The sequence below is a fragment of the Podarcis gaigeae genome, assembly GCF_964106915.1.
Source record: "Podarcis gaigeae genome assembly, chromosome: 4".
NCBI lineage: Eukaryota > Metazoa > Chordata > Lepidosauria > Squamata > Lacertidae > Podarcis > Podarcis gaigeae.
The window spans coordinates 83,500,530-83,526,514 of NC_139677.1; the positions used below are offsets into that span (position 1 = coordinate 83,500,530).

Here is a 25,985-nt window from a genome sequence, read left to right on the forward strand (position 1 = left end):
CTCTTCAAAATGAGGACTGTCCTCTGTAATGTGGGCAGGGCCAGATTTAGGTTTGATGAGGCCCCAAGCTAATGAAGGTAATGGGGCCCTTTATATGTCCAGCTGTCCTTTGTCAACAACAAATTGTCACTGTTTTTGTGTTGAATATATTCTGTATGGTAATTTATGGACCTAACAGGTATCTAAAGCCATTTGCACGTAACATATAGGAGCCTACACCACACAAAACACTGTTGCTGTATGTAGGTTTTTTTTTTTTTTTTTTTTTTTGTATTATATTTTGGAAATGTACATCCAGTTGTTTTTTCCTTTAAATTTTTTGGGGGCCCCAAGAAAGTGGGGCCCTAAGCTATAGCTTGTTTAGGTTATATGTAAATCCGGCACTGAACGTGGGTCCACAATACACCTGTTTCTCCCTTTTCTGCATGGCAACATAATGACCCACACTTCTGCCTGCTGGGGGGGGGGGCGGGACTTCCTTCTTTGGACACCATCCCCATACAAACTCTGCAACAGTGGTGACACTTCTGCCATACAAGAATAATGTTTTCTTGATGATTCATCTGTATCCACATTCTCATGAAAGCTCCAGGGGTGGAAAACAATTTGCTGAACTAGATAGGCAAGAGGCAGGGAAACTGTGGCCCTTCAGCTGGGGTTGAACTGAAACCCCATAATTCCTGATCACTGGCCATCCTGGCTGGGGCTGATGAGTGTTGGAGTCCAACTAACCTCTTAGATAGGTCTTTGGTCTGACCCCACAGGGCTTTTACTATGTTCTTAAGCTTGCAGGGAATAATAAAAGCATAGTTATGTATGCTGCTGTCTGTCAATGTTGTTCCAAAATTCCCATTTGGCATTTCCATAGCTTTGAAAGGAATCATCTGATTTTCAAGAAGAACAATGACTACAGGTCCATGAGAATTTCTTTTACCAATTTTTCTTTCCCTTACCAAAGTCTTCAGCAATTTACCACACACACAGTGAGAGGTCTTCATTACATGATGTTACAATTAAGGAGAAAGCATCAAAGCATATTGTCACATTCGAGTAGAAAACAATGGCTTGTTCCAGAATGCATCTGTTTCACATTAAGGACAGATGTGAAATGTTGATAGAAAGCATCACTATCATCATTGGTGTTTTTACTTTCCTTCACTTTGTATCACTAAGGACCTGACTAGTTCAGACATCTTTCAATAAAATGGATTTTAATCCAATTAGTCAGAAATAGCTTGGCATTTGAAAAGCAAATGGCTACAGTTTCAGAACCCTTTTCATCACAAACATTTGGCCAAAGATTTTTTCAAATTCAGCTCCAAGACACATTTGCCAACAGTTGGTTCCAGAACTTCTGGCACAAAGATTTTCTCCCCCAGGGACCTAAGGGCATGGGGCCTCTGAACTCGGGCAGAGTACCTTTCCCTTGTAAAGGGCCTGTGTTTTCAAAAATAAATAAATCCTCCAGGAAACCTGAGATAGAATACACCCTGAATGAAGACTGTACCTCTTCAAGTTATATTTGAAATGCCACTAAGGGCACCTTGTTTTTGTTTGATTCTTATCAGATTCTGTTGGGGGAACTGGCCATGAGCACACATTGCCCCATGTATGAGATAAGCCAACAGGTGCATGGTCAGCCAAACCAGTTGCTATGGCAATGAGCTAGTGCCATCTATATAAGTGCTCAAAGCATGTCAGCTCATTAGTCAGTCAGTGAGTCGGTATGTGAGTTAGAGTCTGTGTTACGTCTTGAAGCTGGAGCAAAAGAGATACTATGTGCTTGTATATATCTGCATCTGTATCTGCAAAGCCTACAAGCTGTATATCAATGTCCAGAACTGTATTTCTGAAGCCTTATCTTCTTCAGCAATAAACTATTTTGGACCTTACGCTGCCTCTGTGTGGTGACTGGAACTAGAGACAACTTCTCCTACGTGGCCATCTCACTTCAGATTCCCAACAAAATTGTCTTTATTACTTCTTTTTAAGAAGTATGCTATGAAAGAATTTTATTTAAATTCCAACAGATTTGCTTCTTTTTAATGTTCATCTTATCTCAGCATTTTTCAGTTGTCCTTGATTCCATTCCATTGTCTGGACCACAGTCCTTTTTTCCAGATCTGTGAATGGCAATGGATGAATGAAATACGTTACAAGTTGAATTTCAGCTCATGCTAAAAGATAAGCCTGAGAATCCTTAAGCAAAACACTTTGGCATTACTATCCTGTAGCTATCCTTGGGGAATTAGGTATTATAGAGTTCTTATAAGAAATATCCTGAACTGTACCACTTCAACTATTGTGCAGGTTGTAAAGGTAAAAGGTAAGGGGATGCAGGTGGTGCTGTGGTCTAAACCACAGAGCCTCTTGGGTTTGCCAATCAGAAAGTCAGCAGTTCAAATCCACTCAACGGTGGTGACATCCAGTTGCTCTGTCCCAGCTTCTGCCAACCTAGCAGTTCAAAAGCACGCCAGTGCAAGTAGATAAATAGGTACCGCTGTGGCGGGAAGGTAAACGGCATTTCTGTGTGCTCTGGCTTCCAGCATGGTGTCCGTTGCACCAGAACCAGTTTAGTCATGCTGGCCACATGACCCAGAAAGCTGTCTGTGGACAAACGCCAGCTTCCCTCGGCCTGAAGCGAGATGAGCACCACACCCCATAGTCGCCTTTGACTGCACTTAACCGTCCAGGGGTCCTTTACCTTTACCTTTGCAGGTTGTAATTTAACTATCCCACAGATGTTGCCCTTCTGTGTCACAACTCTTGGCAATTTAGGTATACCAAACTATGCAAACAAATACGTATTTTGAGAGAAGGTACACATTTAAATTGCATTTTGAAGGAAAATGCGCATTTAAATGCTACAATGAGAGGAACAGTTCAAAAAGGTGATCTGCGGGGGGTCGGGTGAAATAGAATGGAATTATGGCTAAAATGTGAACATAAAACAGACATGAAACAAGGAGATCCATCCACCCTAAACACATTTTCTTGAATACAGTGGTACCTTGGGTTAAGTACTTAATTCGTTCTGGAGGTCTGTTCTTAACCTGAAACTGTTCTTAACCTGAAGCACCACTTTAGCTAATGGGGCCTCCCGCGGCCACTGCGCCACCGGAGCCCAATTTCTGTTCTTATCCTGAAGCAAAGTTCTTAACCTGAAGCACTATTTCTGGGTTAGCGGAGTGTGTAACCTGAAGCGTCTGTAACCTGAAGGGTATGTAACACGAGGTACCACTGTAAAAGTAACAAAGAATTACATCTAAGCAAATGACCTTAGGGGGTCTTATAGCTTAATGATAATGTGGCAAGTGGCAACCTTTCAGCTTTACAGTTTGCTGAATTCGGGTGAACTCCTTAATGAACATAGCTGTACACCTTTTTGAGGCATTAATTAGAAAGAGATGATGCTCTCTCGCACCAGCTGTTCCCCATTGAGGCCTTCTTTGCATGACTTATGGGCAAGTTATCATTATGGATCACTGCATCATTAAATTTTACGTTCCTTACGTTACCTCCCGGCAGCCAAGGCATATGAAAGTGCAGAAGAAACATGAGGAGATGAGTTTCTCAATTGCTGTAATAAAGTTTTACATCATTGCACCGAGACATGTTTTCCCCACATATGGAAATGGTTAAATTAAAATTGTAATGACTGGATCCAGAAAAGCCCTTTAAGGCCACAGAAAATTAGTTTAATCTGCAAATGTGATTTATGCCTGTCAAGAGACAAGCCTCACGATGAACAGTAAAACTAGATATAAAAAACAGGGTGTCCCCCCCCCATTTGCTGTTCTTAATGGTACCTGCTTTTCTTCTCCAGGCAAATTTCCTAAGTGCTTCAGTAAATCCCAACTTGAGGCTTGCAAGACCAGGAGAATCCAATGTAGTGCCCTTCAGATTTTTTTGGACTACAACTCCCATCACCTCTGAGCACTGGCCATACATGTTGGGGCTGGTGGGAGTCAGAGTCCTAAACATCTGGAGGATGCCATGTTGGCTCTCCCTGCCCTTGTTGTTGTTGTTTAGTCTTCCACTGCCTCTCACAGTTTGGTCAAACTCATGCTGGTAGCTTCGAGAACACTGTCCAACCATTTCGTCCTCTGTCGTCCACTTCTCCTTGTGCCCTCCATCTTTCCCAACATCAGGGTCTTTTCCAGGGAGTCTTCTCTTCTCATGAGGTGGCCAAAGTATTGGAGCCTCAGCTTCAGGATCTCTCCTTCCAGTGAGTACTCAGGGCTGATTTCCTTAAGAATGGATAGGTTTGATCTTCTTGCAGTCCATGGGACTCTCAAGAGTCTCCTCCAGCACCATAATTCAAAAGCATCAATTCTTCGGTGATCAGCCTTCTTCATGGTTCAGCTCTCACTTCCATACATTACTACTGGGGAAACCATAGCTTTAACTATACGGACCTTTGTTGGCAAGGAGATGTCTCTGCTTTTTAAGATGCTGTCTCCTTGCCCTAGTCTCTTCTATATTTAGGAATATTAGGAGCATGATCATTAAGTTGTCAAGGGTGGGGAATCCTTTGCAGCCTAAGGGCTGTGTTCCCTTCTGGGCAACCTTCTGAGGATCACATGCCAGTGGTGGGCTGGGCCATTGGCAAAAGTGGGTGGAGCAACAAATGGAAATTTTATCTTTGTACGGTAGACTAGTTTTTACAACACATCCACAGGTCAAGGACACATTCCAGCCACACTTGGAATACAAAGCAGGACTAGTGAATGGTGGAGTCTGGGGAGAAAGGGACATGACCTAGGAAGAACAATGAGGACCATACAGAGAGGCCCTTAGGCCTAGGGTTTCTCAACCTTGGTTTAAGTGATAGGTTAATCACCTAAAGTAGTCTGGAACATGGTGTAGACTGAGAATTAAGGGGTCACTTGTTAAAGAGGGCATGTCTGTCTATCTGTCTGTCTGTTTTGTTTTAGCAGCTTCTTCTTCTTCTTCTTCTTCTTCTTATTATTATTATTATTAACTGATAAGTGTAAATAGTCTCTATCCATATATTTAGTTCTCCTTCCCTCCTCTCCCATAGTATGAATGGTACATTACAGAGGGAGAAATCAAAGTGAGAAGAAGTAGATCAAGACAAAAGCATGAAAACCTGCTTTGGCCATGTCAGCCATGGGTTTTCCTCAGAGAGGACTAGTGCAAGTCTCCAACTAGTTGCACAAGAACTATTAGGCAGAGATTTGTCTGTACATCACAGCCCAGTTCTGGCTCTCTCCCAACACTGCCATGTGCTAATACCAGGCCTGCTCTTCAGACTTCTAGATGAGAGCTGATCAAGTTATATTCTCTGCCCCTATAAATGCTTCTAAACAGAGACTGCTCTGTCCGGCCGCGGGCTTATCTTCTCTTTCTCTGCCCTCACCTCATTCCACTGCGATTGACCAAGTGGCTCAAGGGATAGAGCTCCAGCTTAGCTCCCGAAGGCCTCACAGTTAAAATGGGGATGAATGAATTCCATTCATTACATTCTTCCTTTACTGCTCTTCTGATTCACTCTCCTATTCCCCCGTTTTGCACTCCAGTGTACTCCAATTTAACTTGGGGGATGCACACGTGGAATTAACCAGAAATATTTCTAATGGTAATTCCTACATTGGAGCACAAGCTATTGGCTGCAGTTTCCATTTCCTCCATCTCTTTTCTTCCTCTAAATTACTAGTGAGATCGGTGCATTGATAAAATACTGGCAAAAAAAGAAAAGAAAGCCAATCTCAATGTACTTACTATTGTCATGTGCTCATATACTCATGCACACAATGTTAAAATGTCACATATACAAAGTATATTGATGCAACCATAGGATTCCTCAAAGTTACCCTGCTACGCAGAAACCTGAAGCTTATTATATAGCGTCTCAGTGAACAAGGTCACACCAGGTAATGTCGCAATCTGTAGTATCACATCAGGTAAAGGCAGATTCAGGAAACTGCAGCATGGTGCATTCAGGTTCAGGCAGACCATATCAGGACCATGGAAAGCTCCAAGGGAACTTGTATTAGCTCAAGAGCTTTTCTTTCCCCCTTTTTAGGCAATGTTGCCTCAGCAGAGAGTTGAAGCCTCCTGAAGGCTTCTAAATTTAGGCAAGTGCTCTTCTGCATTAGTCTCTGCCTCTCTGAACAAGCTGGCTATGTTCTTTAGTGGGTCTCTGCCTGATTCTGTATCTCCTGACTTCTGCAAGCTTGAAGAGATGGAAATTGTGCTGGGGACTGGTGGGGACATATCTTCCATCGGGGACGGCGTTGGTGAAAGTTCCTCCTGGTTGCAGCAGCCAGTGCCTCACCCCCTTTCCAGTCTTCCTTGGGTCCCTGGAGGGCCTGAGGCTTCATGGATCATGAGTAATGTGCACATTCATACCAATTCCTGCAGTTGTCATTCAACATAGGCAATTGCTATTCAACCACCATTGCATAGATTTTAAAACATTGTAAGTCTGATTCCAGTCCTTATGATTTCAGACAGAAGGATGAAAAAAGTTATGAAAACATTTCTTATGGATCAGAAACCGGAAGGAAAGAAAACAAGCCCATCCATGCAATGTGTTCCACTGTCTATAATTTCTCATTCCACAACTGTGATATTTTTTTCCAAGGACTGTCTTCAACTTCTTTTTACATAACAAGAGAAATAATTTCAGAATGGTGAAAAGGCACCAAAAGACACACACACACACACACACACACACACACCGTTTGTCTTATTATTTGCCCAAAGGCAAGTTTCTTTGCCTTCAGGAGGAAGGAAGCAGAGGTAGCAACACAGTGGACTTTTTTCAAGTACCTTTGAGGCCTTTGTGTGTGTTCAGCTGGACACAAGTCTCAACCCTTTTCAGGGTGAATACAGAGATGCTCATGCGTGGTTTCCCAGGACATAGTCTAAGTACATGATGCAGCTACCTTACAGGTTTGGGCCAGATCAGTTGCTGGATGGGGGAATCACCTGGAAACCCTATGTTCACTTCTCTGAGTCCCACGATGGAAGAAAAGTGGTATAAACATGTGCTAATAAAATAAAATAGCATGCCATGCACTTGTTCTAATTTCAATATGTTTGGACTGCACACAAAGCCTACAGAGCAAGGTTCTGTTGCAAAAAAAATAAATCCTAGTTGTGGACCAGTTTCTCACATCCATCTTAAATTTAATCAATCAAATTAAACCCAGTCAGATGGACAGAGTACAAATAATTATTATTATTATTATTATTATTATTATTATTATTATTATTATTATTATTATCTATGATGGCTGTGCGAGCACCTGTGGTAAGACCCAAATCAGCCACATTCAAGCTGCTTCAGGTCTTGGAGCAGAAGACTTAAGTAGCTACCTAGGCAGTTGCAACTGCAACCACTTTTCATCAGCTGCAACTGCAGTTTCATCAAGGTGAAAGTTGTGTTATTGACTGCTAACCCATGAATGGAAGAACCTAGATCCAGCAAAGACTATTGTAAATGAATGTGTGGTGAGGATACGGTTTTCACTGATTCCCCATTCCCTTTGCAGACCCCTCTGTCTCCTCCCATGCTTTACTGGACAGATTCCTTAATTCCAGAGCAGATTGGGGTGTGGCAGGGACAGGAAGTTGCCAAGGTAAATGGCAGGAGTTTGGTGGGCTATTGAGAAAGGCTTGATGGGCCAGCTCTGTCCTATGAGCTAGTGGTCTCTCACCCCTTATGTAAATGGTACTCTTGCTTATCAGAACCCTGGCTATTTGGACTGATGAGCTTTTGTTTTGTGACTAAAGCATTCTTATTTTCATAGCTAGAGTCGTGCACCATACATGAACAAGGGTTCCTTGCTCTCAGATGTATCCAAGAAGTAGTTGAGTTCCCCCCACCCCACCCCTGACAGCCACCACATATTCACAAGAGATCCCAATAATCATATTCTACAACTTTTGATTCAGGCTATTTCTATTATTTCAATTACAAGAGCAGCTAATTTACAATGTAAAGAAAAATAAAAATGCTTTGTTCACCATTCCTTCAAAATTTAGGCTTATAGTATTATGTTTCACTAAGACAGCTTGTGATTATAATGTAATAAGGAATGCATAAAGAAGGCATGCTATGCTCAGCCTGTCTTTGAAAGGAATTATGATGAAAGTGTTTTGTAAAGTTCCCAATAAATAAGATACCATGCTGAGTATGGTTTACCATACTTGTGAATTCGAGCTTTTCCAGGCCAATCCTGCTGTAATCCTACATGTGCCTCACAGCTGGTAGATGTGTTCCTCTGCATCGGCTGAAGTTCAGGAATTTTCCTTGGGTGGAGGGAAGAGGTACAAAAGAACTAATCTTCTGGGAACTAAAGTCACAATTACTGGTGAAACTACCCTTTCCCTAGTAACAGTAACAAGATTATATTAAATAGTTACTGAACCATTTTCCAATTAACCAGGAAGGCCGAAAGGGTTGCCATATGCCCTTCATTTAATAGCGTCATCAGAGCAGCAAGGGATGTGAATGCTATGAGTAATTTGCACATATATTAAGTCAGGAGTTTTTTGCCCCCTGAATCTTGAGAGATTTTCAAATGAAAAGGAGGAGGAGGAGGAGGGGTAAAGAAATGCTGTGTTATTAAAACACTACCCTCTGCAATGAATCTCAGCAGATACAATTTCATTTTCTTCCTAACGGCAGAGAAAAATCACAAGGTTAAAACAATAGCCATTAATTTTTTAGAAATATTCTAATGCTGGATTTGAACATGTAAGAGCTCAAACTGTATTAAAATATCCTGCAGCGATGACACACACTATTGAAGTGCACGCACACATTATATACGGTTTTGGAGAGTTTCTTTTCATGAAACTGGGGGAGTTAGAACTGTATATAGCATGTGGATTGTTCAGCTTGAGATAATGGAGGCCCAATCGGCCATAAAGCTTTGTGGGTGACCTTGGGGCCATTGATTGTCCAAACAACTGGTATTCAGAAGCATACTGCATCCAATATCCTGGCTGAGGTTGGTGGGAGTTGCAGATCAATGACATAAGGAGAGACACAGGTTCTTCATCCCTGCCTTTAGGTCACTTATAGATTTATATCCAACTTCTACATCATTTTTTCACTATTGTCAAGAAAAGAAGCCAAGCAGGACACTGCCTATTTTGACTGTTTCATCTGAAGCAAAATGAACTTCTGGTTCATTGGGATCCCACTCAACATGTGAGTGGAATTCATTTTTTTTTCATGGCAGACACAGGTAGAGGCAACAAGATGGCTACCCTTCTAGAAGCTTCCACCTGAAATGGCTTACTTCATATTGATTCATAAGGTTGGCCATGAAATTGGCATTGTGCTAGAAAGAGAAATTAAGACTTAAAAGATAGCTATCAAATGACTACTACAAGTACTACTACTACTAATAATAGCAATATCAACAGCAACAGGTCTTCAGTGAAGTACTCCCACAGAGTACTCTTGTGCTCATGAGGGTGAAAAGAGCTAATTGAAAACCTCCACATAGGTACATTTTGATTTGTGGGGTTTTCCCCCCTCCTTTGGATATGTGGAGCAGAGAGCAATAAAAACTTGGAAAAACCTACTGAAGGAGCCAACTTTCTTCTTTAACCCTTTGGCACTGAGGGAAGAGTGTCTGGAAATCTTGACTTCTAGTGTCAAATGTATCAAAACAAAACAAAAAATAGCTCACCACCTCCAAAACTTGGCAAAAAGGAATGGAGAACATAAAAGCTGTGAAAGTGAGTCTCACAAATATGTAGAAGGGCTTGAGACTGCAATTCCACACCACTTACACCCGAGAGCATGCCTCACAGAGCTCAATGGGACTTAGTCACCCTGCATTTTTCATTTAACAAACTTCATATGCCGTTTACTAGAGCAAAAGACCTCTAAGACAAATTGCACTGTAATATTGTTACGTTCTTATAGAATGGAACTAAGGGTGATGGAGACAACTGAATTGCCACCAGCACCACATGCAGTTCTCCCTCTTCCCCCTGGATTGTGTCCATTAGGGTGACTGGGCCACTGTCCCATAAGAGTAAAGCAAGTAATAACTTAAGAATAATAATGTCATTCTGCCCTCATCCAGGCCCACCCGCACGTATTGACTGGAACACTATGGAGGTCTCTGTGTTGAGTTCACAGATTCGTTCAGGCTTTAATGTGTTGCAGCTAGGGATGTAAGAAGTCACTCTTGCCCGTTCCACCCTGTATTCATCACATGCAACACTGTTTCTCTACCACTGCAGTTCGTTTTCTACCAAAAACTACACTATTTGTTTCACTGTCCACTGTAGCAGAATATGTACTCATATGATTTATGTAATTAATTATGCAAATGATATACATTATGTTGCCATTGTGTTATTCCACCCCATTCATTTAAATGCAAAGAAACACGATGCAAATGGGGTGTGCGATCAATTACATATCGTTTGCAGACTGAAAACAACAATAACAACAGATCATAGTCACTGGATTGTCTTCCATTCCAGACATGAGGTGGATATATATTTATTTGTTTGTTTGTTTGTTTGTTTGTTGAATTTCTGTACTGCCCTTCATCCGAGGATCACAGGATGGTTTCAAATATAAACACAAAAAATACAAAGCATAGTAATGAAGAAAACAATACCCACCACTTTAAAAGGCCATAGATGGTTTAACTAAGCGAAGATTAGCAATTTCTCCTCCCATTTACATTTCTATCAGACTTCTTCAATATTCCTAGTTGCAAGAAGTGTGAACTCAAAAATGAAAATGGGTAATGTGACCACATCAGTACTCCAACACTTGTTAAAGTTGTTCTGGTTAATTGTAACAACACATTTAAAATACTTAAAAAATAATACAGTAATCACCGAAATTTACCTTAACCGAAAAGTTGCACTCTGGGTGAAAGCGGAAGTCTGGTGTGATGATGACTCATCACAGGAAACCTGAGCTGCAGCTCTCAAAGTAGGTGAAGAAACTTGAGAAGTTAGAGATGGCTAGTATCAGCAGCAGTAGCAGAGAAGCTTTGCAATGATGAACAAGCTATAATCTCTCTCTCGGACTAAGAATTCCATAAAGGACTTAAAGGACTGAGCCACATTGCTAGTTTGCAACATGTTGCTTTGTTATATTGTCCATGCAATGTTTATATGTAAATAGTTTTAAGACTGTTCTACGGTAAAGCTTTGAAACTCATTCTTGACATGTAAAGCTCATACACAAGGCCCAGCTCAGGGATTCCACTGAACAACTTTAACAGTATCCTGAGCACAAGCATCAACAATGGTAATGTGATTTGAAAACTGGGATAGCGGGTGCTAATAAAATGTTTAAAAATTCAGTCTTCTAGCTCATAGATGATTCAAAGTATTGTTGATGCCTTGATGGTGGGAACAAAATGAATAATTTTAAAATAGCTTTGAGATACATAGAATTCTTCTCTGTGCTTTGGAAGAAAATCACTGGAAGCCTCTAGACCTAGATGGCATGTGAGAACAAAACAAAACAAAACAAAGAACTAGGTTACAGCAATTGTGACTCTGTGATCTGCAGGTGTGTCCCAGGATCACAGACAGAGCAGCCGGAAGGTCAGGAAATTGCTAGTTGTGCTTTGGAACATACCATATAATAAATATGAACTAAAATGAAACCATCTCTTCCCTTTGAAAAAAAAAATATCAAAAGCATTTGTTCAACCTCCTAATCAACAAATTGCATATTTGACCTGGAGTGAATTTTTAGCAATTGCACTCTTCCTTCAAATTATATTTCACTTAGAGAATTTATAGCACTGTTATATCTTTGATTTGTTTTCACCTCCCAGCCAAAATGAATCACTAAAATAGTTTTTGCAAACTGTAAACAAATGTTAAGCCAATTTTTCCCCCTTTAAGAAATCCTTATGAAAAGTAAACTATGTATATAATTTGGCAATACACCCACCTGCAAAGAGTGTAGAAGATGAAGATAAAACTGATGTATCCAAAACACACGGAATTCTTTTTTCTCTTTACCCTTTTACATTTTTGGAATTCCCAAAGAAGGGCTAAGGTGCCTCTTTTTCCTCTCCATTCTCTACAAAGGTAAAGGTAAAGGGACCCCTGACCATTAGGTCCAGTCGTGGCCGGCTCCGGGGTTGTGGTGCTCAACTCGCTTTACTGGCCGAGGGAGCCGGGGTACAACTTCCGGGTCATGTGGCCAGCATGAGTAAGCTGCTTCTGGTGAACCAGAGCAGCGCACGGAAACTCCCTTTACCTTCCCGCCAGATTGGTACCTATTTATCTACTTGCACTTTGATGTGCTTTCGAACTGCTAGGTTGGCAGGAGCTGGGACCAAGCAATGGGAGCTCACCCCGTTGCGGGGATTCGAACCGCCGACCTTCTGATCGGCAAGTCCTAGGCTCTGTTGTTTAACCCACAGCACCACCTGCGGCCTTCCCATTCTCTACAAAATCAGAGGCAAATCCAGTGTTGCAAGGCATGAGCGGGGGACCCTAGACCCCAAGGCCTCCAGACCTCCCTTATCTGGCCCTCAGAACTCCTCCTAAACCATGTCCACTCTCCCCAGCACATCCTTCAAAAGCATGACTCCCCACCACACCCTGCTTGAAGGCTTTTGTCTAGCTATGATGTGTCCTTGGCCTGTGATTATCAATTAATTATATTTTTGTAAAGCAGATTGGATACCTTCCAACATTTCTCAGATGAGAATAGGGATGTCCTATTCAAATCCCCACTACGGGGTGAGCTCCCGTTGCTCAGTCCCAGCTCCTGTCAATCTAGCAGTTCAAAAGCACACCAAAAAGTGCAAGTAGATAAATAGGTACCGCTCTGGTGGAAAGGTAAACCATGTTTCGGTGTGCTGCTCTGGTTTCGGTGTTCCATCGCACCAGAAGCGGCCTAGTCATGCTGGCCACATGACCTGGAAAAACTGTCTGTGGACAAACGCCGGCTCCCTCGGCCTGTAAAGCGAGATGAGAGCCGCAACCCCAGAGTCATCTGTGACTGGACTTAACTGTCAGGGATCCTTTACCTTTACCTTTTTATTCAAAACTACTACTACTACTAACCTTATTATTTGCACACTGCCCATCTAACTGGGTTTCCAACATATATAAAAAACATAATACTGCCTTTAGATGTCTTCTAAAGGTTGTGTAGTTTCTTATTTCTTTGTCTCAGGGGTCACATAACTCCATACCTTCCAACATTTCTCCAATGAAAAGTCCTAAGGAAAAGTGGGACATTCCGGGTTCAAATGAGAAATGGCTTCTGTAAAACCAGGACTGTCCCGGGAAGCTAGGGAAACTTGGAAGGTGTGGCATTGCAGAAATCCAGCCTGGAGGTTATCAGTGCCTGGGCAACAGTGGTCAGGCTACCCCGGTCCAGAAATGGCCCCAGATGTCTTACGAGCCAAAGCTAGTGGAAGGCGCTCCTAGTCACTGAGGTCACCTGGCGCTCTGGCAATGAAAGTGGACCCAGGAGCACTCCCTGGCTACTCTCCCTCCTTGTGATTCCCAGGAGCTGGTTTTCAGACCATCCTGCCTCCAACAATTGTGGTCAAACGTAGCCATCATGGGTTAGCTGCCTTGTCTTCCATACCTCCGTTCTTAAAAGCCAGCTGCACTGCTGACTCAAGCTGTCAGTCACGGTTGCAGTCAGCCAGTCTCTGGGAAATAGAAGGAGCATAGTAAGAGTGGAGAAACAAAATCCCTCCTTTCCTGTTAAACGAGGTGAAGACATGGGGGGAACAATGCAAACATGAACATTTGTTCAGAACTTTGACGACTGTTAAGATCCTTACCTTAATCCTTCCAGTGGTCATGCCCATTAAGGATATGCAACACGTTGATCCTTTGCTTATGGGATTGTGGAGAGCGCGGGGAGGAGAATGAGGGAGGCCAGGGTTGGCATAAACGGATTCCAAGCAAATTTCAGCTAACTCAATATGTAGTTTTTATGAAGCGTGTTTGCTTTAAGTGGGTTGCAAAAAGCAGTGCTTTGTTTTAACAAATATGAGGGGGACCTGTTCAGGGTTCCAGCCAACTCTCTTTCTGCTCCTTCTCCAGCAATCTACTTTTAACTCATGGTACAAGGCAGAATTGCATGGTCTCCAAGACCCCAGTGGGCTGTTTGGGCCTTCTCCTCCCCAAAGGTTTTTTTCCTAAATATTTTTTGTACTTTGGGAAACATTTGGGATCCCCAGTAGAAGCTTGTCCATTAGGGCAAATGGGGCACTGCCCCTCCAATTTCAGTCTGCACCCCCTAGCCATTTACACCTGCTTGCCTTCTTGCAACCAGGCCAAAGGAGAGCCAGTGTGGTGTAGTGGTTAAGAGCGGTGGACTCGTAATCTGGTGAACCGGGTTTGCGTCTCCGCTCCTCCACATGCAGCTGCTGGGTGACCTTGGGCTAGTCACACTTCTCTGAAGTCTCTCAGCCCCACTCACCTCACAGAGTGTTTGTTGTGGGGGAGAAAGGGAAAGGAGAATGTTAGCCGCTTTGAGACTCCTTCAGGCAGTGATAAAGCGAGATATCAAATCCAAATCCAAGGGGGAGTATGGGGACAAAATTAGAATTAGTTGGCTCTCCCTGTCAATGGCTCTTAGAAATAAAGAGTTTCTAAATTTAACCCTCTCATGGCTACATCAACCCACCTGATAGGGTTTGGGAAGATCTTGGGCTTTCTTGCAATGTGGACCTGCAATCCAGAGAACCACTGGGCATGTATGCACCCTCTCAGGAGCTTGGTGAACCTTCTGTTTTTATTGCTCACCCATGATTACAAAAATGGGATTGCAAGATACCTGGCAAGCTCGTGGGCTACCTTTTGCTTGGTGCGCCACACATTCCTAAGAGAAGCCTCTGTTCCCCTTTTCAGTAGTTCTCTTGGCAGAATCCAGCCATTCATACTCCAGTGAGATGGAGTTTATATCTTAGAAGGGAAGGATTTTGAAAGAAAGGCCATATTTGCAATGCAATTGAAGCAGATGAGATAGGAAGTGATTATGGCATGAATAGGGTATTCATGAAAGGCAGAGAAAAGGCAAAGACAAATTCCAGTAATTTTACTGGAGTGGTGACAGGTGGACTTACAGCTCAGGGAAATGAAAGAAGAGGGAGCCGGGTGCGGGGGATGGGGAGGAGAAAGTCTTGACTCTTCAATTTATGGATTCACCAACAAATTAAAAGGGCCAACTTGTGAGGAAAGTTACATTCAGGCCTGGCTAGATCAACATATTGATCTGCCATATATATATATATATATATATATATATATATATATATCCAGAACTTTAAGCATCAGATAAATAATAATAATCAAAATAATAATAATTTATTATTTATACCCTTCCCATCTGGCTGAGTTTCCCCAGCCACTCTGGGCTGCTTCCAATCGAGTGTTAAAAACAATACAGCATTAAATATTAAAAACTTCCCTAAACAGGGCTGCCTTCAGATGTCTTCTAAAAGTCTGACAGTAGTTTATTTCCTTGACATCAGATGGAATGGCGTTCCACAGGGCAGGCGCCACTACTGAGAAGGCCCTCTGTCTGGTTCCCTGTATCCTCATTTCTCGCAATGAGGGAATTGCCAGAAGGCCCTGGGCACTGGATTTCAGTGTCCGGGCTGAATGAAAGGTCAGCACCAAATTAACAGGTTGAGTGGTATATTAACAGGTTGAGTGGTATATTTGATAAGCGAAACAGAAAGTGAGAACTTTGGGAGTGAGATTCTTCAGCCTGAGAATGCTGCAGTTGCTTGAAGTTCTTCTACGACATGGTGATGAACAGGGGAGTGAGCCCAGAGTACCTGATCTCGCCACAGGTTTCTGTGACTATAATCCAGAGACCCTCTGCCTTTAAAGCATGAGGGACATGAGAAGCAGTTGGCAAATGCATGGGCAACAGCCACCCAACCTGTTTTTCTCTTCTGCAGGTTTTCTCCTAAGCCTGGGCCCCTAGTTCTTATCCTAACCGCCGCTCCCATTTGAATAGCCTGAACAGCAGCAAATTAGCAGAAATGCCTGTCTCTAGAAGATTGTGCTTCCTAGCACCAGCCACTGCTTCTAATTACATCACCATCTAATTATCTCCCAAAACAAACACCTCCCGTGTGTCTGACTGGCATTTGAAATGTGAATGATCTCAGCACCTTGTACAGCACATATTCCTCCCTTTCCAATCTCTTTTTTTTATAAAAAAAAACATAACTTGTATAAAACTTAATCTGGAGAAAAGCTATAGGAACACTCAGAAAACACACCCACCTACCCCATTTTTACCAGCAAGTTTGTACCCCTCTTCAAGTCTTCAATATGTGAAGTAAGAAGGCCTTCCAAGTTTAAAAACAGCATAGAAATCCATTGGTAAATTAACAAAACAATACCTAAAACAAAAAAAAATTCCTTCCAGTAGCACCTTAAAGACCAACTATCTGAAAAAGTGTGCATGCACATGAAAGCTCATACCAAGAACTAACTTAGTTGGTCTTTAAGGTGCTACTGGAAGGAATTTTTTTTGTTTTGACTATGGCAGACCAACACGGCTACCTATCTGTAACTAAAACAATACCTACTTAGCCCAAAGCTAAGTAGGTTGACCATTTACACACTGCCAAAATGCACAAAATATACAGAAAAAACTTTCTGGCAATAAGAGCTCTTCAACAGTGGAACAGTCTCCCTCAGGAGGTGGTGGACTCTCCTTCCATGGAGGTTTTAAAGCACATGTTGGGCAGCCATCTGTTATGGATACTTTAGCTGAGGTTCCTGCATTGCAGGGGGTTAGACTAGATGACCCTTGGTCCTCTTCCAGCTCTAAGATTCTATGATTCTATGATCTCCCAAAAAGAGAGGGGCACACTGATTTGCATACAAATTGCATGTTAATTTATATTTATAGGTGCAAATTTTAAAATCACTGTACTTCTGATAACAATAATTTTAATTTAAATAGAAACACACAAAAATCTCACCACAGTGGGGTAAATTGTGACCAACTGACCTGTAAGCAAGTGTTAAGCAAGTGATGTACGTTTGGGCAATATATATAAATATATCTTAATTTCACATGGACGCTTATAGAACTGGTGGTGAGTGACCAGACTGTGGTATCTGTGAATAAAGGCGAATTCTACGCTGGGACCCATTAGGAAAGAAAATGGAAATAAAACTCCTTTATACAAATCTACGGAATGACTGCACTAGGAATACTGTGTACAATTCTGGTCACCTCACTTAAAATAGGAGATTCTAGAGCCAGAAAATGTTCAGAAAAGGGCAACCAAAATATTCAATGGGATAAAGTGACTCCCCTACAAGGGTGTGAGATTTGGGACTTTCTTGTTTAAAGAAAGGTGGATATTGGGGAGGGGAGTGAGAGAGATGTGTAGAATTATGAATGTTGTGGAGAAAATGAATTTAAAAAAATCTCCCTCTCACATAAGGGAACATCCAGTGAAGCTGAATGTCGGAAGATTCAGGATGGACAAAATTCTTCACACAGTGCCTAGTGACAGTAGTGGGGAAAGAGCTAGCGATAGTCACAAATTCGGATGGCTTTAAAGGAGGCTTAGACCATACCTGTGGTCCCAAGTGGCTCTCCAAGCTAGATCCTAGCCTCAGACTCTGAGCATACCAAAACAAGCTCCAGAATCCCTGATGTGGCACGAAGTAAACATTTCTTGCTGTGTATATTTGAGCAAAGCCGCAAATATATAGAAACAGAGAGGAGGGACTGTATGTTCAAAGAAAACGCCCGGTGCAGAAGAAGTTTCAAATCATGGTTAGGTGGGCGGGGGGATGTCGCCTTGAGACATGACTGATGTTACACCTTATATGATGCCTATATTTTAACTGTTGACAATATAAAGGGGACTCAGCGGCATTACCTTATCCTGCCTAATGAATGTTATCGCGAGGAAAAGGTAAATCAGTAACAGCTAAGATCAAACGTACCTCTCTTCTTTTGAACACACAATGCCCTCATTTATATAAATTTTCACATTCTGCCAGCCTTCCTCATTTGGACACAACAAATGAACCCACAAAAGGCTAGCATAAAAGGCCTTCCCATATCCAAATGCCAAAGGACAGCTTGAAATAATGTCCCGAGTGGATTGTTGGGCTGACAAGCCACTGGACTCCCCATTAGCTGGGACCGTCCTTCCAGCTGCGACGTAAACTGTTGGTGTTGGCAGAAGCAGCAAAGGTCATCACACCTTCTCTTGTCTAGACTAAAGGAGAAAACAATTCTTGTAATATATTATTTGTTGTTCCTTGCCAGTTTATTCCTATAGAGACATATCGGGATTTTTGCTTTTTATTTGAGAAGATCAAGTACTTTATTATGGAAACTGGCTTCCATGCGCACATTCTGACTGGCATCTGATTTTTCACTTTCTGCATTGCTGAAGAATGTCACGAGGCCTCCAGAGACAGGCTGGGTTTTGATGAAATGCTCTTTTCTAAGCGAGGCTGCTCTGTAAAAGCAAATGAACCCAACGCTTTCTATAGAACAGTTCCTTCCCTTCCCAAACCATTTCTTTTCTTCTTTTGGAGAACTACTCTCCACTTAAGCAGAAGGACAATTTACTTGTTCATATTTATTTATAACCCTCTTCAGGCATTCTGGAACAGTGTATAGTAAACACGTGGGGCTGGGGGCACGTAGTGCTATTTTTCTAGAAAAAGAGGTGCTGGAACTCACCACAAACACCTCCCTTGTTCTCTTACAATGGCAATGGCGCCCACCTGAGAAGTGCCGGAACTGAGTGGCCCTCCTCTTTGTTTCTTTCATCCCCCTCAACCCCTGGAAGCTGGAGGGTGCCTGTGTGAAATAGGGAGCCTTCTAGAACAAGGGAGTCTCCCAGCAAACGTTGGAACTCTGATGTTTCAAGTCAAGGAGGGCACAAGGTGGCCAAAGGAAGCGGACTCATTCCTACTGCCACATCCCCTTTGAGTGCTTACTGTACGCATTTCCAAAATGCTTGAAGAGAGCCAGTGTGGTGTAGTGGTTAAGTGCGGTGGACTCGTAATCTGGTGAACTGGGTTCGTGTCTCCGCTCCTCCACATGCAGCTGCTGGGTAACCTTGGGCTAGTCACACTTCTCTGAAGTCTCTCAGCCCCACTCACCTCACAGAGTGTTTGTTGTGGGGAAGGAAGGGAAAGGAGAATGTTAGCTGCTTTGAGACTCCTTCGGGTAGTGATAAAGCGGGCTATCAAATCCAAACTCTTCTTCTTCTTCTATATTTATACAGACATTTGTATTCTGTCCTCCTAGTGCAGAACTGGTACTGTTACAGGTGCCACATAATATTTCTTCTGCATTAGTAAGAAACCAGGGGTGCCATCTCCTGGGGGCTGAGTCCTTCTGCCTCCCCTCCCCCCAATATTTGGCACAGATGTGAAGCAAGGAGCTGAGAACAGTGGCTTTAGCAGCCAGCTCCTTCTGCTGCTGCTGCCATGGAGGGAAAGGAGGGTGAGAGGAGTGTCTCACAAGTGGTGGCAGCAGGAGGAGGTGAAGTCCTGATGTAACATGCACAATATTGCCCCCTCCAATCGCCCTTGCAACATTGCCCTCCCCCATCACCCTCCATAAGAAATCAATATTTTAGTGTGGCAGCGCCCACACTTCGAAACTCTCTGCACCTTTGCTGTACTCTTCTTTTGAGCACCTGCAAAAACCTTTTGCCTTTCCAGACATTTAGAATGTTGGCATGTGTTTTAATCTGGTTTTTAGCTTATCATTGATTTTAATTAATTATAATGTTTTAAATAGCTAATTTTAACTGATTTTTTCTGATAAATTCATTATTTTATGATTTTTGTAAACCGCTCTGAGGATTTGGGTTGTTTTTTTTGTTTTTTTTTTGTTTTTTACAATTAAGCAGTATATAAATTCTGTGAACTAGAGCTTATGCAACATTCAGGGCAGTCAATGATTAAAACCAACTATAAAAGACAATAAAAATTCTCAAAATCTAAGAAAAACAGAGGAGATGTTTTATTCAATTCTGAAAATGGGCAAAAGAGGGGAGGACTTTGTAAATGCAGGTGGTCCCTCTCACTTTGCTGTTCCAATTTATTTGAAGGACCTCAATGTGTATGAATAATCTGCAGTCTGAGAAAGTGTTCGCTCTTTGTCGTACCCTCAGCCACAATCCATAATTAATAATGATAGAATTACATCACTGCAGCTGTTGATGTAGTAGAAAATCTAAATCTGGGCCTGTTGAAGGAGTTGGCAGCGGGGGCATTGTTTTACAGAGATCCTTCTTTTGCTACCTATCCAGCCGATTTTGGAGAACAGCATTGGATGGTGCTGTTATCCAAAACGTTTTTATACTGCCTTTCAGAGCAAAAGGGCTTCTCAAGGCAGTATAGAAGTAAAAGCAAAAATGCAAGAAAAATATACAACATATAATTGAGCACAACAGTAGTGTAAAATGTAATGGGGGGAATTAGAGCACCGTGAGCTGTTGCCTGCTTCTCACGTGGGGTTGGCAGGGCATTGTGAACTGTTACATGAGAGGGACATAACAGGCATGTGCCCTGCCAGCCCCATGCCACTTTTGTGAATCTTGCAAAGCGGTTCTGGGCTCGTAGGGCACCATGAGTTGGTCGGCAGGACTTCCCATTGCACAGCTGGGCAGGAACACAGCATGGCCCCACTTGGCTCCAGTGGACGGGGTTCGCTCTGGCAGCTTGCCCCGCCCTCACAGTGCACCCCACCCCATGGTCCCAGTGTGCCCACCCTGGGCACCGGCAAGAAACTTCCCTCTACTGCATTAGATCTATGTGCACCCCAAATGACAAGATGAAATGGAATGATTTGGGGAAGGTTCTCACACTTGTGAGTTGTATAGTCCAAGGCATCACTAGGCAGATCAGGGACTCACTCAGCTTCCAAGAGGCTCTATGGTCTCAGCTGTCAAAAAAAACACCCCATGGCTGTTCATCCTGACCCTCTCCCCCTGCGGACTGTGAAAACGTTTATATAATTTAGCAGAGTTTAAATGATCCCGTTTGAGTTTATGCAGCGACAAGCGGGTTGCTAACTTGTTTGAGTCCTGTCAATAATTATACCTTCCTGGCTGATAATCCCTTTCTGTCCCTCTTAAAGAAAACACACATGAATCTGAATCATATTAACATAAACTACTTTACTATCAGGGTGGCGCTGTGGTCTAAACCACAGAGCCTAGGGCTTGCTGATCAGAAGGTCGGTGGTTCAGATCCCCGCAATGGGGTGAGCTCCCGTTCCTCAGTCTCTGCTCCTGCCAACCTAGCAGTTCGAAAGCACGTCAAGTGCAAGTAGATAAATAGGTACCACTCCAGCGGGAAGGTAAACAGCATTTCCGTGCGCTGCTCTGGTTCGCCAGAAGCGGCTTAGTCATGCTGGCCACATGACCCAGAAGTTGTACGCCGGCTCCCTTGGCCAATAAAGCAAGATGAGCACCGCAACCCCAGAGTCGTCCGTGACTGGATCTAACGGTCAGGGGTCCCTTTACCTTTACTTTACTATCAGATTCATTCAGGTTTACAGAGTTGTTCCTGAAGGCAGGGTTAGGTTACATAACAGATAAACTATATGCTAGATAGTAGTCAGTCATGAGAAGACTGCATCCGAGCAGTTACCATTTAACACTCCTAGCAGCAACCGACCAACTGACAAAACTGCCTGCCACATAGAGGCAGTTAGTCCTCTCAGAATGTTGGACTTGACTGACAGCTTTATATCCCACACACAAGAGAAATTAAACCAAGCTAACTGTGGAAATGTCCAGAGTTTAAGAGGAAAGCTGTGGAAAGAGGAGGGGACATTTCCTTTTCATGAGCAGGTCTAGCTTTCAATCACAGTGAATTATTTTCCCAGGGCACTCCAATTACAATGATTTGAGGGGGGAATTAAAAACCATATTTGTTTTCCACATGGATTGGGGTGTGTGTCATAGGTGCCTCAGTGACAGAACCACTGCAGCTATCATTCTGAAATTTGGTAGCCTTCGTCACTTTATGGACAAGGCAGTTGGATGTGGCCAAAGCTCAGTTGAGTAGGAACCGCCAAATCCAGTGTATAAGAAAACATTCCTTCTCCATCCCTTGCTCTCGCTAGCTGTTCTTCAAGGTTTTTGTCTTCAACTCCAGGAGAAACATTAGTCACCTCTGCAAACATAGGTGGGCTGGGATATAGAGTGTAGGCTCATTTGCTTTCAATCAGCAAGCACTATATTGGGAAGATTCATCATTGTTGACCAAGAGAGGAGAGATTGAAGCCAAGATGTCCCTTTTGTTTATTTAACCTAGAATCCTTCCTCAGAGAGAAGATGTCAGTATTTGGTCCATGCATTTGCTGAACCCTAGACAGCATCTTAAAAAGCAGAGATATCACCTTGCTGACAAAGGTCCGTATAGTTAAAGCCATGGTTTTCCCAGTAGTGATGTATGGAAGTGAGAGCTGGACCATAAAGAAGGCTGATCACCGAAGAATTGATGCTTTTGAATTATGGTGTTGGAGGAGACTCTTGAGAGTCCCATGGACTGCAAGAAGATCAAACCTCTTCATTCTTAAGGAAATCAGCCCTGAGTACTCACTGGAAGGACAGATCGTGAAGCTGAGACTACAATACTTTGGCCACCTCATGAGAAGAGAAGACTCCCTGGAAAAGACCCTGATGTTGGGAAAGTTGGAGGGCACAAGGAGAAGGGGACGACAGAGGACGAGATGGTTGGATAGTGTTCTCGAAGCTACCAGCATGAGTTTGACCAAACTGTGGGAGGCAGTGGAAGACAGGAGTGCCTGGCGTGCTCTGGTCCAGGGGGTAACGAAGAGTCGGACATGACTAAACGACTAAACAACAACAACAACAATTTGCCGAACCTTTTCTTACTTTCTTTTCCAACTTAATATGGCCTTTAATTACAGTAATGCTTTGTTATTATTGCTTATTTATTTATTTATTTATTTATTTTGCCACATCTTCATACTTCATGAGCTTTACAAGGTCACTGTGAGTTAGAGCCGCAATAAGCAAACAGTGAGGTCAGACAGTTTGCAAAAAAAGAGAGAGAAAGTTCATTTGCAAAAGCCCTACCCTTTTCTGGACATAATGACATGTTTTGCTGCTGGGGTGAGGGGTGAGAGAAAAATACCGCAAGCCTGACTTTTTCACATATAGTGGCAACATTAGGAGATAAATGCAGCTGCCAGAGCAGCAGGAGAAGTACTGTACATGGAACAAACTTTTGTTTTGTTTTTCTTTTCCTCTTTTATATGAGATGCGTAGCAACGGTGGTATACAGGAGTTTTTCTTGCTCTAATGGTTTTTCGGTGCGGCAGGTTACATGAGGTGATCCAAATAATTCAGCAAGCTGCGCACCACGGAGGAGGCAAGCCACATATAGGCTCTCACTTGCGTGTGCTGGCAATTGGTAGCGCACTGCTTTTACCTCAGTGGTTTATCCTTTTCCCTTCAAGCTCATGCAACTTTCATGAATATTTGGGGTGCACGTTCAGTTACAAGGTGTACTATTTACAGAATTTGTGGCCAAAATAAAGGGATGGGAATAGGTTGGCAGGTATCCCTCCCCCCCCCCCCCCCAAGGCTCTAAAGGCCAGGATTTCTGCTCCGTCTTCTGGCACATATTTGCTTCCTCCAAGAGCAGCAAAAACAGGATTTCTCCTGCTCCGGAGGGTAGAACCTCAACTGATGGCTTCAGGTTATAAGAAAGGAGATTCCGACTAAACATCAGAAAGAACGTTCTGAACAGAACTGTTTGACAGTGGAATGGACTCCCTTGGCAGGTTGTGGACTCGAGTTTGGATGGCCATCTTGTCAGGATCTCATCCTACTCTCGAGTAGGACCCTGGCAGAGAAACATGCCTGACTGGCATGTTCCCTCCCTCCTGGTCGATCGTTCGGGAGCTTCAAAAGCTTTCTTCTGCCCAAACATCACAGCGACCGATGCCAACAGACATCGGCACACTTAGGGACCCGCAGAGTCTTCGCAGCTTGTGTAACAGACCCCAGCAACTCAGCATTTTAGCTAATCTACTTTATTTACATATAAACACACACAGAGCACTGCAATACGGCTCCCTCTCTCTCTAGCACCAGACAGCAAAGAGAATGAACAAAGGACAACAGTCCTACTTCACGGAACACAGTAACACAAACATCCTGTCTCTGTCACTTCCCACTCTGTGGAATCAAAACATACACTGTCATGTGAAAGACAACAATCCCATGACTGTAATCACGGAGCAGGAATGCTAACACATCTGTCATGGATGCTTTAGTGGAGATTCCTGCATTGTAGGGGGTTGGAGCCTTGGGGGTCTCTTCCAACTCTCCAATTCTATAATTTTTTACTAGGACACTGCTATGAAACATCATATGATTAGCAGTTTCCAAATGATGAAATAAAGCAATAATATTCAGTATCAGCGTGCTAAGCTCAAGGCTTTTACACCTTGTATTGGCCTAAAACTCCTTTCCACAGCGAGCAAAACTTAATTCTGCAATATATAAAACCCAAGCAACGTGATTACAGGACCACATAACATCTGTCATACCACTCACCTATTCATCTTCAGTTATGCCTGTCATCACCTGCCCAAAACCTCCTGGAACAAATAGATTGATGTCAGTATAGAAGAATGAATGCCTGTATATCTAACACAAAGGAGCAGCTCACCAGGTGGAGCAGAGATGCTACACTAGCTTCTTGGTAGGAAAGTCATTGTTGCTTACCGGGGGGGGGGGGGCAAGGTAGCAAGGAGGCTGGTACATTGCAAATGCCCTGGAAGGGAGTGCCAGATTGCCTGTGCCAATGCGTTTGCACTGCACTGACCTCCTTATCCCTCCCTTTCCTAGTAAACAACAGTGGGCCTCCTGCTGGGAAGCTAGCATACCATCTCCAGCTCTTCACTTCTGTTCAGTAGCAGAACATTGAACTCTCCCAGGGCATTCTGATGCTCAACTGGAAATCAACAATCTTTGGGTGGCTGGATGGGAATTCAAAGGGAGACTGTAGCACTGAATTAAGATTTGTGACACTAGGCCCTATCAGCAAATTTGATTTCCCAGCATTTGTTTTACTTTACTTAAAATCATTTATATACCACTTAATATTCCCCAAAAAATCTCTTGGCGGTGTACAATATGTAAATACGATTAAAACGTTAAAGCAAAATCGACAGCATAACCTTAAATCAGTAAAACAGGTATATAAAAACACATGAAAGCATACTAGAGTGAATAAAACAGAATTTCAGAAGATTCAAACATGTAAAATGAGTTCCGATTTCTTACAGGTCAGGGGAAACCTCAGCAAAAAGATATTTCTTTACACCTGAAGCAGCTGTAGGCTGTTGCTTCCCACACGGTGTAGGGGGAAGCATTCCACAAGTGCAGCAGCAGAAAATGCCTGCTTTCATGTTACCGCTCTGTGATATTCTGTATAGTGTGGGTCCACATGGAGAATTTCCTCAGATGATCCAAGTGATCTTTCAGGAACTCAGGACTCAGTTAAAATCAAGGTTTTCCTGTCCTTGATTTTAAGTCAAGTCAAGTAAAGTCAAGGTTTTAAGTAAAGTCAAGGTTTTCCTGCAGTTGTGAATGGCATAAAGATACCTCTTGCATTTCATGACTTTTTGGCCCCACTGTTTATATTTTTTATTAATACTGCAGTGTGTAGCTTTAGATGATAGAGATAGATAGATGATAGATGATAGATAGATAGATAGATAGATAGATAGATAGATAGATAGATGATAGATAGATAGATAGATAGATAGATAGATAGATAGATAGATAGAGATAGATAGATAGATAGATAGATAGATAGATAGATAGATAGATAGATGATAGAGATAGATAGATGATAGATAGCCAGTGTGGTGTAGTGGTTAAGAGCGGTAGTCTTGCAATCTGGGGAACTGGGTTCGCGTCTCCGCTCCTCCACATGCAGCTGCTGGGTGACCTTGGGCCAGTCACACT

At 42.8% G+C, this 25,985-nt stretch overlaps 2 long non-coding RNA genes across 5 annotated transcripts; both read right to left on the bottom strand.

Moving 5' to 3' along the window:
- Positions 1–255: 255 nt before the first annotated feature.
- On the bottom strand, positions 256–25,531 carry LOC310843892. 4 transcript variants are annotated; one of them, XR_014563747.1, is made up of 5 exons: positions 21,622–22,528; positions 17,941–18,218; positions 13,436–15,611; positions 10,862–11,461; positions 256–2,123 (listed from the first exon to the last, which is right to left on the bottom strand). It is a non-coding gene; the product is annotated as an uncharacterized lncRNA (long non-coding RNA). The 4 variants fall into 4 exon arrangements; XR_014563749.1 differs by lacking the exon at positions 256–2,123 and having other exon boundaries at positions 9,354–11,461; positions 13,436–13,652; positions 14,263–15,611; XR_014563748.1 differs by lacking the exons at positions 256–2,123; positions 21,622–22,528 and adding an exon at positions 24,567–25,531 and having other exon boundaries at positions 9,354–11,461.
- Positions 11,872–12,769, bottom strand: LOC310843925. The gene is made up of 2 exons (XR_014563788.1): positions 12,671–12,769; positions 11,872–12,058 (listed from the first exon to the last, which is right to left on the bottom strand). It is a non-coding gene; the product is annotated as an uncharacterized lncRNA (long non-coding RNA).
- Positions 25,532–25,985: the final 454 nt, after the last annotated feature.